This window comes from Equus przewalskii, chromosome 16, assembly GCF_037783145.1.
Source record: "Equus przewalskii isolate Varuska chromosome 16, EquPr2, whole genome shotgun sequence".
Taxonomy (NCBI): Eukaryota; Metazoa; Chordata; class Mammalia; order Perissodactyla; family Equidae; genus Equus; species Equus przewalskii.
In genome coordinates, this window is record NC_091846.1 from 7965507 (window position 1) to 7981024 (window position 15518).

Here is a 15518-nt window from a genome sequence, read left to right on the forward strand (position 1 = left end):
CCATAGATGGAGATGCCATTACTGACCTACATGCTTTGGGTAGATTTTCCTGTAGTGGTGATGGATTTGCCCTGTTCCCTTCACACTCATAAATATTTAGCTCCTCTGTGACCAAAGACAGATGAAGGCCGTCTGGGACACAGAAAAAGGCAAAGCCAACACTGGAGTCAAACCTATCATCTTGACAATATTGACTGCTGGTCCCAACAGGCAAGCTAACTAGACAAAGGCTATATAATTATAATACACACTATGCAATATTGTATTCTGCTATAATAAAGATTCTATATTCTATGCACTAGGCACCGTGCTAAGTGATTCATTTATACTATCTCATTAATCTGTACAACATCCTACAAAGTAGGTACTATTATCCCCCATTTAATGGATAATGAAATTGGGGATTAGATGGGTTAAGTAAATTACCCAAGGCCGAACAGCTAGTGAGTAGCAGAGGCAGAATTTGTACTCAGTTCTGGCTCATTACAGAATCTATGCATTCAACCCTCATACCATACGTAACATAATATCTATGTACTACCATCATAAAACACAAAATTATTATGCTTAGTAAGAAAAGGCTTCTCAAGTATTCACTACACAAATACCATCACTGCGTTGGGGATTTAATGTCTTTTTTAGCCCTTTTTACATAACAGCTTCTCTCCAGAATTTGGCAAACAACTCTCATCGTACATAACCAAAGTGTATTGAGTGCTCAGTGTGTGCCTGGTCTGCAATTATGGTTTATATTAGAACTCACTTTATCATCCACAGTTTCTGAACCCAGTTCCCATTCACCTTGGCAAATTCAGCATAGGAAATACAATGCATGGTGTGCAGCCAAAGGCACCCTTTTGTGTTCACCTTTGCTTTTTCTTAAGTGCTGGCTTTGAACAACTCTGATTTTCTGACTTTCTTAATTCCTCCTGCCTTTCCGCTCCCCCTATCTAAAATGCAAACTGGCCATTTCTTTTCCTTAGAGGATGGATTTTTGCATCTGGTGGAATTAGTAGGGAGAATCCAGCTGGGTGAGCTTTAGGCACTGATGGTTAGTCTGTTTTCTTTGAAATGGCTTTTTCGTGTGAGAAAACAGTAGGCTCTGAAGAACTGGGTGAGATGGTTCAACCCTTCATTTAGCCTTTCTAGAAACTGCCCATCTGTTTGGTGCCTATTATGGTACCCAAGACTCCTGTAGTAATCTAGCATAAAATTTTCATTTCATAAATTATTTCCAGCAAGTTTAATAACCACCCCAATTCTAGAAAGTCTACTCTACAGCCTGAGTCTTAAGATGAATCATTTTTAGGACACCCTGTCACCTTAAAATAAATGATATTAAGCTGATCTTTCTTTCAAAAGCTCTGTTCTACTAAATTCTGACTCTTGGCTGACTGAAGGGAAAGGAGTTGTTACTGAGTTGCTGCTAAGGTGCCAGGCCGGGCCAGGAGTCATACACTTTTAAGCTCAACTAATTCTCACAGTCACCCAATGAAACAAGTGTTCTGATTCCCCTTTTCAATAAGGAAACTGAGACCCAGGAAAATCAAATGCCTTGCGCAGATCACAGAAAGTAGCAGACCTGGGATTAGAATCCAGATATTCCAAAATGTTTCTACCACACCAAAGCTCAATCCATCACATAGGATGAATTCTGTTCCCAAGGAACCTCCCCAAACTTCTACCACTATGCTTCACAGGGTACACCTGGCTCAGAGACACGTTAAGAGAGGAAAACTCTGGGAGTCCTTGGAATAAAACTGCTACAAAGTCAGACACCAAGAGAAATGAAACATTAGCTTTTAAGAGAGAGAAGAAGCACGTGTTCCTTTGGTAAAGAGGAAGAGGCAGAGGAATACTGTATAATTATTATTATTATTATTATTATTTTGGTGAGGAAGATTGGCCCTGAGCTAACATCTGTACCAATCTTCCTCTATTTTGTGTGTGGGATGCCACCACAGCCCTGGCTTGACAAGCAGTGTTTAGGTCCCTGCCTGGGATCTGAACCCATGAACCCCAAGCTGCCAAAGCAGAGTGTGTGAACTTAACCACTATGCCACTGGGCCAGCCCCTTATAATTACTTTTTTGACATAAATTCTGGTTAGTTTTGGTCATAAAAATGTTTTGATGTTAAAATTATGGGAACCCTGGGCTTTCTACTGGCTGATAAATTTTATCATTTTTAAAAATATTGCCACAAAATAAAAATCCAACTTTTATCACAATCCTTTTCTTTCCCTGCTAACTTACTTTGGTCTGTGTGATTCCTGGACCTGTTCTGGGATGAAGCTGGCCTGTTTTATTACAAACTTCAACACCTTTATAGCAGGCCGCCAATTTTAAAGAGGGCCTCTGGGGCAGGGGGGCTGTGCAGTGACGAGCTGAGTACCCCAACACCCAGTGGCTGTCTATTTGAGCCTGAGCCATTGCCTAGGAATGTATGCATATATTAATTTATAATTAAAGCACATTTGATTGGGATAGATACTCTAGAAAGTTCTACCACATTGCAAGACAGAGAATAATCTCCCTTTCACTCCTTTTTCTTTTTTGGATGATGAAATACGAAGACTTCTTGTGTGGACTCTGCTTATCTGTTTAATGGGATTTGACTGCACGTGCTAACTGTGATTAGAATCTGTTTGTAAAGAATATGGAATCATTTCAAGTTAGGAAACAAAGAGGTAGAGCAGTAATAAAGAAGAAGTCAAGGCTGTAAAATGTCTTTTAAAAAAATAGAAAAGAAAACAAAGACCACCTGGAACCTTGCCAGAGGGCATGACCAGGGCTGGTTCCCCACTGTGGTGCGCCATCCTGTAGATGGGCCTGATGTAAACTTTCTTCTGCTACTGTGGGTGTCGTGTCAAAACATTAGTGATAGCGTGTCTGAACCATCAGATTAATAGAATCTGCAAACACTATCTTTTCCCCTCCTCTCACATTTTCTTAAAACAAATGAGAGAGGATGCAAGCAGAGTTGGAAGGAATGTTTAGACAGAATGGTTCCTGCTCCTTTTGCTCCAGGAAAAGGGCCTCGGCCTTTGGGGTGGTCACAGGGTCAGGCTGAAGGGATGCTGGAGGAGTGAGTTTCTTGTGCAGTAAGAGACCTTGTGACGCCTTGGAGGCCATACTGAAAATTACTTCTTGTCTGAATGGAGAGGGAGGAGTGGAGAAGAGTTTTCAGAGATTGAAGGCTTTGGGTCAGCTCCGTGGACAATGGTGGAGGTGATCCAGCGTCCTGGCCACCTCTGTTTAGATAAGAGCTTTTCCGTGAGCGTCTTGGCCTGCACTGCTTCCTGCTCTTGAGGGCCCGGTGGTCCATTCACACTCAGAACAAGGCCTGCCTTCCCAGCCTCTGCTTTCCTTCCTCCTCTCTTTCCTGCTTGCTTCCACTAGGAGCTCCAATACTCCCCCTACCCTTGACTCGGACTCTCTTGCTCTTTTACAGAATCTGAGCCAAGACCAAGGAATCCTTATAACCCCACACCAGGGTGACTGGGAGGCTAAAAGGGTGGATACTTACTTGGTTACACCCAGGTATGGGCCTCAAAGAGAAGACCTCTTTTGTACACTCATTTTTCTTCTTAATGAAAGACTGGTCAGCTGAGGAAAGGTGATTTGGTAACTAAGAAATCTTTAGGGAAATGTTAAGAGTGGCTGCAAATAATATCCTTTACTCTAATATATTCAAAGAATCTTAAGGTATTAACTTCAAATCACTCAATGAAGAATATTTCAAGCTATTGTTACATTTTGTTCTCGTGAAAAGGAAGCAAGCAGATTACATATTATATAGTGGTCAATATTGAAACACCCAGAAAGCTTTCGGGGGTGGGGTAGGGAATCACAGTTTAGCGTAAGGAACGTAGATTCTAGAGGTAGTCAGACCTGAGTTCAAATCATGATTTTATAACTTTCTAGTTATATAACCCTGGGTAGCAAAAGCCCAATTATGAGAATGATAGTCAAGAAAATTGCTCAGAAGACTTGCAGTCTTTTCAATCCCTTGAATAGTTATGAAATTGTTGGGTCATATCAGCCCACAAAATCACTTTTAATAAATTCTGGTTTGGTATTGTGCCACTGGTCAACAGTGAGGGAATATTATAATTACCAGTCCTGTGACACTCACTTTATAGAACGGGGATGAGGAGTTTGTCTACTACATCTCAGAACATGAGAGAAGAAATCACTTTTCTCAGATCTCAGTTTGTTTTTATCATATGGGCCCTTGATCTTGCAAATATCTATTTCATTTCTCTTTCTCTCTCTTGACAACTAGCAAGTAAAGCACGTGAGCCATACCTCCACACTAGTCTTACCTCACTTTCTCCTTTCATCCAGATTTGCTCAATTATTTATTGTGCTTTTTGTGAACCACCTTGAATTCTTTGGGAATGGATGTGTTCTTAAAATTGCCAGCTCAAAAGGAGTTATCCCATATTACAGTATCTTATTAGTTTTATTATAGGGGTTGAAAAACAAACAGAAGGAAAATAATTCAAAGAAGATCCTTTTGCATCAGCAAACGTTACGGTGATAATAAATGAGTTAATTTGTGTAGCATGCTTAGCACAGTGCGTGGCACACAGTAGATAGATCATTAATGTTATTGTCATTTTATTATCTGACTAGATTGAGAGCTACTTAAGAGCAGAGACTATGTCTTATTCATCATTATAACCTCAGTGCCTGGCCCAAGCACCTGGTAACAGTAGAAGAGCACATGTGTGTCTTGCTTAGTTGACTGCCTGGTGAGAAAAATGAATCCTGATAATGGCCTGACTAGATGTGGACTCAACCTCATGTCAGGTGTCAACCCTGCCATCTATCACTTACCTCAAATGTGCTGAAAAAAGGGGCACTTCTGACCCTCAAATGACCTCACACATACCCCCTCAACTAAGCACTATGTCACCACCATCTGTGCCTATCTGTTCACCATGAGGAGTATTGATGAAGACAGAGGATCTGCCTGGGACCTGGATAAACTCATCACCGCATTATCGGTATCTGACAGAATGACAGTCATGGACAATTTCAGCTTAGGCAATGATGCTGACAGGTGAAGGAGCATCTTCTGGTCTAATAGAAAATAGAAAACTAACCAGCAATGGTCTTCTTCTTTCTTCAAGTGTAGACAGAAATATTGGCCATAATTACTAGCCTCATTTTATTCAAATAAAAAATAATTTGTTCACATATATTCCATTTAAGAAGTAAAATCATGTCCTCTGAAATAAGTACCACATTTAGTTCCTTCTGTTATTAAGGAATATATACGTTTATTGAAGAGACAAGTCAAATACATGGGAAAATATCAGAATACAATTGAGCACAAACCAGTAAAATGTCAAGAGCCCATATGCTACTATAGGCTGGACAAGATTTAGGTCAATGAGCATTCGAATAACTGAGGTAGAATTCACAACTCGAGTTGATCCAGGATAACTCCTCTAATTTCCCAAATAATCTGAAAATTCTACCAATTCCAGTCCCATCTTAATTTCTTTGGAGTAAATCACCATAGTCAGAAAACCTGTCCAAAGATGTAACTATGTTTCCTGGGAGAAGATTTTCCTAAGAGCATGGATTATTTTGTCAGATCATCATTAGCTTCCACAGGATATCAGTATGTATATGATACCACTTCAGAAGGAAGTTGCTTTGCTGTGGGCAGTCCCAGAGCAATCTAAAAATACTGAAAAATACTTTCAGCAACAAACTGAGCACTTGCAAGGCACTAGCCACTGGGCTAAGCACTTCATGTATATTATCTCATTTAATTCCCCCAAACAACCTTGTGATGTTGGTGCTGTTATCTTTATGGTACAGATCAGGAAACTCAGATCCTGAGAGGTGGTTTCTTTTGCCCAGAATCACACAGCTGGTAGATGGTAATAGGTGGCAGAGCCAGGATTCAGGCTCCAGAGCCCATGTCCTTAAACTCTAAACTGTATTGCCTTTTTGAATCCTAACCCCTTTTCAAATTGGCTCAAGAACCCAACCCTGATGGCCTAGTGGTTAAAATTCAGGATGCCCCAACTCAGCAGCCCAGGTTCAGTTCTCAGGCACGGAACCATACCACTCGTCTGTCAGTAGCCATGTTGTGGCAGCGACTCACATAGAAGAACTAGAAGGGCTTACAACTAGAATATACAACTATGTACTGGGGCTTTGGGGAGGAGAAAAAAAAAAAGAGGTGGAGATTGGCAACAGATGTTAGCTTAGGGCAAATCTTAAAAAAAAAAATCAGTAACAGGAAAACTATCGTTTAAAAAAAATTGGCCCTTGGTGTCATAACACAGGCTTCTCAAGACATATTTGCTTTATGGATCATGAGCTTTTGAAATGACTCCTTTTAATGTGTAAGTAGTTCTTAAAGAACCAGTCCTAGTAGTGACAAATGAAGTGCCTGGTTGGTGATGTGCTAGAAGGCCACTCATTTAGAATCTCCGACATGTCAACCAGAACTGGTTTCCTTGCAAGGTACTTGAACTCTCTGTGCCTCATCTAGAAAATGGTAATAATCATAGTATCTACCTCATAGAAGTTCTATAATAATTAAATGAGATAATACATATAAAGCACATATGAGGCAATTAACATCCTATAGATAAGTTCTCGATAAATTTCATCTATAAAGAAAATAAAAATAGAAACGCTAAGCCATACAGTCTTCTAACCATAATCTTCTATTTGGCTCTAAGTAGTCTCTAAATACCTAGTTTTGTTTTTCTTACCTTACTTATCCAAAGACTTTTTCACACTCACAAGAGAGGATTTCTCGATAAGGTAGTAATCGGTTATCATCTCACATAATTTTCAATAATGAGGACAAGGCATGTGGAACATTACAGGCCTAATAAAATGGGATAATATGTACCCATATAACTTTTTAAAAAGCCTGAGTAGAAATCCAAGTTCTTGGATTCTAAGGCCTTGATCTTCAGACACAGAAGGCAGAGTTTCATGGATACAAGGCACATAACACATGCTGAAGACATGCCACAGGAAGAAGACCACCAACAATGAGTTTGTGAAAGTCTGTCCATCTATAACAGTGACAGCATGTGCCTGTGGTCAATAGATAGCAGAATACCTAGGCATTAGCCAGGGAAGGTGAGCTGAAGCAGAATGACTGACTGGCTCAACTATTTAGCCCCCATTCAAGAAATTCCATGTCAGGTCCAAAACTATCTTTCCAAATTTTGGTTTTCTTTTTTTTTTTCAACCCAAATCCAATAAGCCAGCCAAATTACTCTTCGAGCATGTTCTCTCCAACTCCTTAATCCATTCCTATCCCCATGTCACTCTATTACATCTGTGTCCCTCTCCCTTTCCATTTAGCAGTGCAATACCTACCATCATCTACGGGACTCAGATCTTACTTCCTCCATGATGCTTCCCCTAAACTGCAGTACTCATCCAGCATCCATTGAAACCATGTTGGTTCATTTATTCAACCAGATTATAAGCACCTCCCATGGAGACTCAATATAATGTTATGGTGGAAATAAGAATAAGCAGGAAACCAGAGACTTGGGCCTAGTGCTGGGCTTGCCATTAACTAGCTATGAGGTAAAGGATAATTATTTATCTTTGAGCCTCAGTTTCTCATCTGTAAAACAAGCTCTTTTTTATCTCTCAAGTTTCTAAATTCTAAGTGAATTAATCATTCAAAGTGACTAAATCAAGGCATGCTGAGGCTGAAATTTGCAGGCTGCATGTCCCCATTTCATCCGCTCATCAACTGTAAGCACTTATGCTTTCTCCTTTATTTTCTTTTGACCTCTCCTTCATCTACTTTGATTAATCTCCTTTGTCTCTTGCCTAAACATCTACGGGCTCTGTGAGACCCACTGAGGACTGAGTGCTTACTGAATGCTGATCCAGAAAATTAATCCCAAACAATAAATGAGAGAATGAGACTTCCTGCAAGAGAATCAAATACCCCTGCATGATGAGAAAGTCACAGAGAGGGACCATACTCTTAGGGGAAAGTGCCAATTAGCTGTTTGACTTGACATCCTCCTGAGCTTGGTCTTATTTAGACCTGCTCATCCCATTGGGGTTTATACTGCCTCAAAGGGTCTACTCCCACCTGCAGGTTTGGGCCCGAACCATGTGCAGGTCATCACTGGTTTCTAAAGAAATTGTGAAATTTGAGTCAAATTCTCCCATTTGTGCTAACCTCCTCCTTTCCTCTCCCAATCTCAGTTCAATTCTAACTCAACAACTCTAACTCAACAGGTGGACTTTGTGGGATCACTGGTGACAAGAATAAACCCAATAGGGTAGGCCAGTGCTCCCCCAAACCTATCCCCTCAAGGATTTATGCTCCTTCGTCTGGGAACCCACAGGGATCCACTTTGAGGAGTCTTGTGGACACCAATGAAAAGTAACCTTCTGAAATGCCAACCTACTTAGCCTCTTTTATTCCATGATCCAAAAACACCTGAAAAATAACTTTCTGAGCTTCAGTTTCCTTATGGGGAAATTATGTGCATTATGTAGAACTGTTGTCCAGATTAGGCATAATGTACGTAAAGGGATGGACACAACTTTGGCACTGGAAAGGGCTCATTGATTAAATCTATTACAGCTGTTATCATTAAGTAGACAATTGCATTCAAAGTGATAAAACCTCCTATGAGGCTTCTAGAGAAAGTAGGAAGAAACAAAGTCTAGTGACTTGGAGCTCACTATAAGGCACTACCTGGGCCATACTGTCAATCCATCACACCCTTTCCATCTTCTCGATTCCCAGGTTCTACTTTTTCACCTAAAAGGGCAGTGAAGTTATATTAAAACCACAGACTAGAGTCCATATTTCAAGAAACAGTCTACCAAGTCAATGGAGATATAACTGAAATGGAGATTTCCAAGAATAGGTGCATGTTTGAGTGATTTGTCGTATTTACCTATAACCTAAGGATCTTGCGTCAGGACATTAATTTCTAGATTCAGTAATGAAAACGCTCATTTAATTTTTAAAAATCTGTGACTATGGCCAAATAAAATTTGGGAGGTTCTGCCAGTCTTCTTAAGGAATCTTCCCAAATCGTGTGTCACTACCTTCTTCTGTTATTCCTCTTCCTGGGAAGCTACACTGAATTTTGCTCAAAAGATCCCTATAAAAACCATCCAGCATAGACTTCCTATGACTCAGCCTTTTGGTTTAATTTAAACACGTAATGAAATGTTTGATAGCAATTACAGGAGACAGTTAATTCATTAGAAACGATTATTCATCAGACTTACTGTATGAAGAGTGGGAAAAAGAGGAAAATCTCATAAGGCATAGAAAAGTGGCAAAGAGGCATTTGGCAAATGAACTTGTGCTCTGTTCTCAGGACTTGGTATGAAATATTAATAAGGGCTGTTGTCTGAACATTCACACTGGGCAGCATGCACTTCCTCATCCAGTAATTGTATAACAGAGAGCAAGTTTCTCATTAGTAAGTGCACATTCACTTTTGGCTTGTGATGAAAGTATGCTATGTAAGATGACCAGATTTATTCGGTTATTTGTTGAAGCTCAAAGTCCTGCTAAAGTGGTCTTTGGTGAAATGGTCTTCTTTAAAGTCTCCATTTTGATTCAAGGTTTTGGGTGGCAAATTAAAATTCTCTGTAGCATGCCTGGTTTGAGTCTGCATATCTGTACACACACTGCACAGAATATATGTCAAGAGACACATGGATACAAATTGTATGTATACTTAAGAGGAGTGTGGTAAACATTAAAACATGTAGTATGTGATAATATTTCCAAAAGATGAGGTCTTAAATTACAGCTTCCCTCTGACTTCTGACCTACATTTAGCCCCCAGGAAACGTTGACTTTTTTAATGTTTAAATTGTTCAAACTTTCATTTTGTAGATAGAAAATAGAATATGGGACATAAAACTGTTTCAGCATAAAAATAATAGACATTCATGCTGGCAGTCAATTAAATTTGGGTCCTTGAGTACATTTCTAATTAACTACCATTAGCAATTGTTTTGTTTTTGTCTTGTTAATTTTACATACCCCACTGATGCACAAAACTATGTTTCTCCCAAATGATCTATGCCTAACACATCCCTAATGATTCAGGCCTTCCTTTCTTTGCCAATTTGCTGACGTAAACAATAGAGAGATGCAATTAGGCAAGCTCTTCTCAGACTTCATAGATGCCTCTGCTTTCCCTTATTTTGTAGGCCACCCCCCCACCCCCACCCCTCCGCCAACACACACACGCACACAAACCCAGCAAACCACACTTAGTCCTGGAGTGCTCAGCTTTCTCTAGACTCCCCACAGTCCTCTGCTGCTGGGGCAGATGCAGAGTGTTGCAGAAATGGAACATCAAATTGTGTGGCAGGGAATATTATTTTCTATTAAACTTCTAAAGCGTGTAATTATTTGAGGCTCCAGATCTGCCTTACTTTAGAGTTTGGAAGCAGTTCTTTAAGATTCCATGTATGTCTACTCGGTCTTTCTTAGAAAACCTATCATTTTAGCTAAAAAGTAATAAAGAATATGCTACCCGCTCCACCTTACATGAGTTGAGAATCCAGCTACATTTCTCGCATTCTGGAGGGGCTCACTGGCAAAGGACTAAACAAAGCAAGCATGCTTTCAGGGCTAACGGGGCAAAGAATGATAATTCATTTGTATAGGCTGAAGTAAGACTGGCAAAGGTAGTCCAGGTTGGCACTGAAGAAAATATGGGTTGACATGAATGGTGCAGGAGCTGCTGCATTTTTTCTTAATGAGTAATTTATTAATGTTATAATTACTGAGTCAGTTCTGTACCACAGAATACATAACTACATGTAAGACTTTTCTTAGAACCATTCTACTTTTCTATAGTTGATTTTTTCTGTTAATTTGGCACTGATCCTCAGAGTTAATCCTCAGGTCAAATTGCTTTATAATTTATAAGAAGCCATGTGCAACAATGAGGAAATTATTTAAAGCTTTTTTGAAAGAAGAAACCATAATTTTAAGAGATTTTCTCATTTCACTCAATAGCTGTGTGTTATAGGAAAGGGGAAGCACGGCTCTTACCATTTCCAGAAGGGGAAATTGAAGCACAGATTAAATAACTGGCCAAGGTCACAGAGAAGGCAGGGACTGTGCCAGGAATAGAACCCATTTCCTTGATTCCCAGGTATCTATCCCTGAGATTGTGGAATAGACCTTCTACTGATACATATATAGATAGAATAAGTAATCACCAACTATGTTCGATCTTATAGAATTAAAACATAAATGCTAAAGACAAATGGTGTGCCTTTATGTTTTGCACATGGTTGGTGCCCAATAAACATTTATGTGATAAGAAGATGGTTGACAGTATAATTAGATTGAATATTGATGATACACAAAATGCATTTGTAAGATGTGAGCAATGTTAACGTAATGTAAGTGGACGTTTCTCTCTACGTCTTTGTCTTGGTCTTCACAGATAACCAATGAAGAAAATGAGAGTTTCACAAAGAACCCAATATACCTAACTTCTTTTCCATTAAAGGACAATAACATAGTATGTGTTGCAACTTTATCTATTATAATCAAGCAGCGTTATTTATTACCTTGAAATTATAATTTGTGATAGTTAGATGGGGAGAGAGAATTAAAGCAGCCTATGATTTAAAAAATGTATGCTCTAAAAACAAAACTACGGTAATCAAAGGCTGCAGGCCTTAAACCTCCCTATAGGAAAGACCCAAACACAATCAACCTTGTAAAAGCAGGTCTTAGTTTTAAAAAGAAGAAAAGACAACCTCAGAAACAACCAGGTAGACTCTGGACGCTAATGGGAAAGGTGATCTGAGTTAATGGAGACTCTCAAGAAGGATGACCCAGAACAAGCCCACTCACTACCCTCCTGTTTGTGGGGAGTAGATGACCTGTTCAGGCATAAAATTCTCCAGGCAGTTACCTGAGGGGCTCTTTGATATTCAAGTATGCATGAGTAAAAGCAGTCTTCCAACATCTTAGAGTCTTCCTGAGAAAATGTGACTGGTGATCTGAAGTACAAACAGATTATGCCAGGACTGTCCTTTCCCCATTCCCTCCTGGGCTCCTCAAATCCATCCTTTCCACTCCCCAAAGAGGGGCCTCTTCCCTCCAGTCCAATAGTGTTACTTGTTCCTTTAGAGACCAGCTGCCTTAAAGTGGGCAGCCTTATGCAGACAATATTTCCTATGAGACTGTGCCAGCACTGTGGCAAAGCCCATCAAGGACTGGGAGATCAAGACTACCTTGCTGCCTGGGCTGTTAGGAGACTACTTAGTTCTTCAAAATCCAGAGGGGAGGTGAAGTTCTAGAAGGCTAATGTGGACTCACCAAGCAAGAGTCAGCCTTCCTACGTCCCAATCTGCCCCACCCCAGCCTTAGCCAACCCACAGATCAGAATCACTTCCTCCTATGACGGGAAACAAATGAATGGGACAGGCTACACAAACTGGGAGACTTGCTTTATTCCCCCATTACACACTTTTGTTTATTCTTACTTCTATTTTTGCCTAACTCGTCTATATTTCCTTTATTTTATTCTTCTGAAAAGTCATAAATTATCTTTTCCTGAGTTCTACAGCCCAGACCTACTAAATTCCTATTTCTAAAGCACAGCAAAATCACATTTTACTTTCCACAATTTGTGTTCATTTCTCAGAAATGTTAGGTAAAAATTCTCACTGTTGTGAAACTAGCTCTATAGTAGGCAGAAAATTCTTTTCAAGTTCCTTAAAAGTTTTGGAGCCTTATTTAGAGAAGTTTACCCCAGTGCAAGCAATAATTACAACCTTACATTTCTGTGGCACTCTGTATCTTTCCCAAATACCTTACTTCATTTGATCCTCATATTCTCTCTATGAAGTGTGTATAATGATCCTTATTTTATATGAACAGAAACTGTAAACTACACACATGTGGAAGGTACTATAAGCTTAACAGCCTTATGCATGCTCCCCTAGGTGTATGCCCATGCTAACGTGGAGCAGTTTAGGAGTATCTATTTAGAAGTCTCTGCCAGTTGCTGAGGATGAGAAAAATCCAAAATTCTACCTCATTCAGTGCTAATAATTTATTTTAATGTTATTAAGAATTCAAAAGAAATATTCTAGCTCTCCTACCACTCTACCAACCAAATATGCAGAAAAGTAAAAGGGGTAAAGATTCTGCTATATTTCTTCTCAGCTCATTAGGTATATGAGGTTAAAAGTAACCACGCTTTTTCCCCGTCTCTGTTCTTCCTTATGTTTTAGAAGAACAAATTCTAGGTGAATCAAAAACCACAATGTTATTCAGTTAAAACGTAGCTCAGCAGTTTACCACAATTTTTTTTTAAAAGGAGGAAATTTTTGTTAAATTCATTTGTCGCTCTTAATATCCATAAAGATAAAGTAGTTTAGCAGCAGTTTTGATTGTTTTAAAACATATTTATATATTTACTGGACTCCAGAAAGCCATACAATTAGAGTTTTCTGAACCTCTTTAATTTAGGTACATTAACCAGCTGGCCAAATCAAACCAATTAATAATTCTGAGCTACTTAAACACATTCTAACCTCAGAACTAAACTAATACTTTGGTTGTATCCATATATAGATATGTCCTTTAACTAGAGCCTAAATTTCAAATAGCAAGAATTATTCAGGAATAATGTCTATATATTAATCACCTAATCTGTTTTGACAATCATGCACAGATAGCACTATGCAAATATATTACTATGTAACTCAAAATAAGATTTTAAAAATTCTTACAATAGAACATCCTTTATTCAAATGTCACTAACTAAAATTCCTGTCTACCACTGAATCCAAGTGATAATCTAAGTACATAGAACATTTATATAAAGAACATTTATATAAAGACATATTTGAAAAATTTATTAAAGAGGGCTTCATTTATCTGTCAGTTTTAACTATTATCTCTCTGACAGGGTGAAATAGAGTTATTCCATTTGTTTCCTAGTGCACAAATGTCCCATATATCTTTCTGAAATACTTCGATGTTAAATGTTCTGATAAACCACCAAGCACCAAATCTGGGCCCGACAGAGGTAAGCTACTCAATCAGTCTGCTGACTAAAAAAATGAGAACTTCTTATGGATATGCACAGTTTAAGCAGATAATTTCAAGCAACAACATATATTTTTTAATGAAGCATTCATTAAAAAAGAAAAGAAATCTTTCATTTCTGATCTGTCTTGTGATTGGTGAAAAAAAAAGAAAATGAACACCTTTAGCAAAGAATAAGTCAGATGGTCAGTAAGCATTTATTGAAGATTTAAGGCAGTGCTCTGAGTCTTGAGAGAATTCCAAGAGTGGATAAGACATCTTAACAGGCCTTGGAAGGTTACTTCATAACATGACAGAAGGACTCTATATACCACAAAGAACTCGGAAAAAGAAGGCTAATGTTTACAAAGTTTCACTTCAGCTGACTTCATTCCCCTAATAATATTTGGTTAGCATTATTCAAATATAACTTTATATTATGTTCTATCACTCATAATTGTTATTTTCTAAGATAGTTACTAGCTCTGATCCTAGATGGAATTGAAATTTTAGATTTGCTATTGTCAAAACAAAAATTAAAAATATCTATCAAAGGCCATGTTACTCTATAAAAATTCAACTCTACACTTTTATCCAAATCTAATAGCTTAAGTTATTTAGTTATTTTTAATATATTTACATGTTAGGGTTGCACAAATATCAAGGCTTTAAAGGGATGGGTCCATTAATATGGATGCCTACCCCCAAAATAGCTAAATAATATAAAATCTCAGTAGATCTCACTTTCTTTTGGGTTAAATATCCACAATAGTAAAGAAGGTATTCAAGATTTGTAAGTTTTCCATTTTTCTATTCTTAGAAAATGACACTTAGGTGAGAAATTAGATATCTTTGGAAACAGCTACTTCTCAGGAATTCCATAACTCCCCAGTAACTTGCACTATCAGAATAATGTGCTTTAAACAAAGGTTAAAACACAAGATGAAGAAGAGTTGAAATTGCAGGAAGAATCTAAAAAACCAAATAGCCACTTCTGTTTATGCTAGAATTATGTCTTGGTTACTTTTTATCAAGCTAATTTGTTTTGGTTTTGGTTTTTTTAAATAGCAATTCTCCCAAACTCTCTGCAAGTGGAGTTAAAACCAATACAGAAAATATTTGGCATAATGATAATTCTTGGGCAGTCTCAATATCTTATTGTGACACCTATCAATTCTATTCCTGTTCTTCAAATTAGCTTCCATGAACTATCATTAGTATCATTCCTCTAGACTAAACGAAAATGGGAAAAAGGCAAACAGGGCCCAGTCACCAACAGGATGCAAGGAAACACTGCACAGTTAACAGAGGGTAGGGACGTATTCATTCAGCAGATACACAGTGAGCATCTACTGTATGCCAACCACTGTGTCAGGCTCTCAATCAGCTCACAGCCTAGAGAAAAGAAAAATGTGTGCACACCTAGTGATGTAACAATGGTGTAAACAAAGTGCT

The 15518-nt window shown here is 38.5% G+C and overlaps 1 protein-coding gene across 1 annotated transcript in view; it reads right to left on the reverse strand.

Annotated features, from left to right (window-relative positions):
* Positions 1-15518, reverse strand: part of FLT1 (fms related receptor tyrosine kinase 1) — a 172680-nt gene that overhangs the window by 98354 nt on the left and 58808 nt on the right. The gene's annotated exons all lie outside the window — the stretch shown is intronic.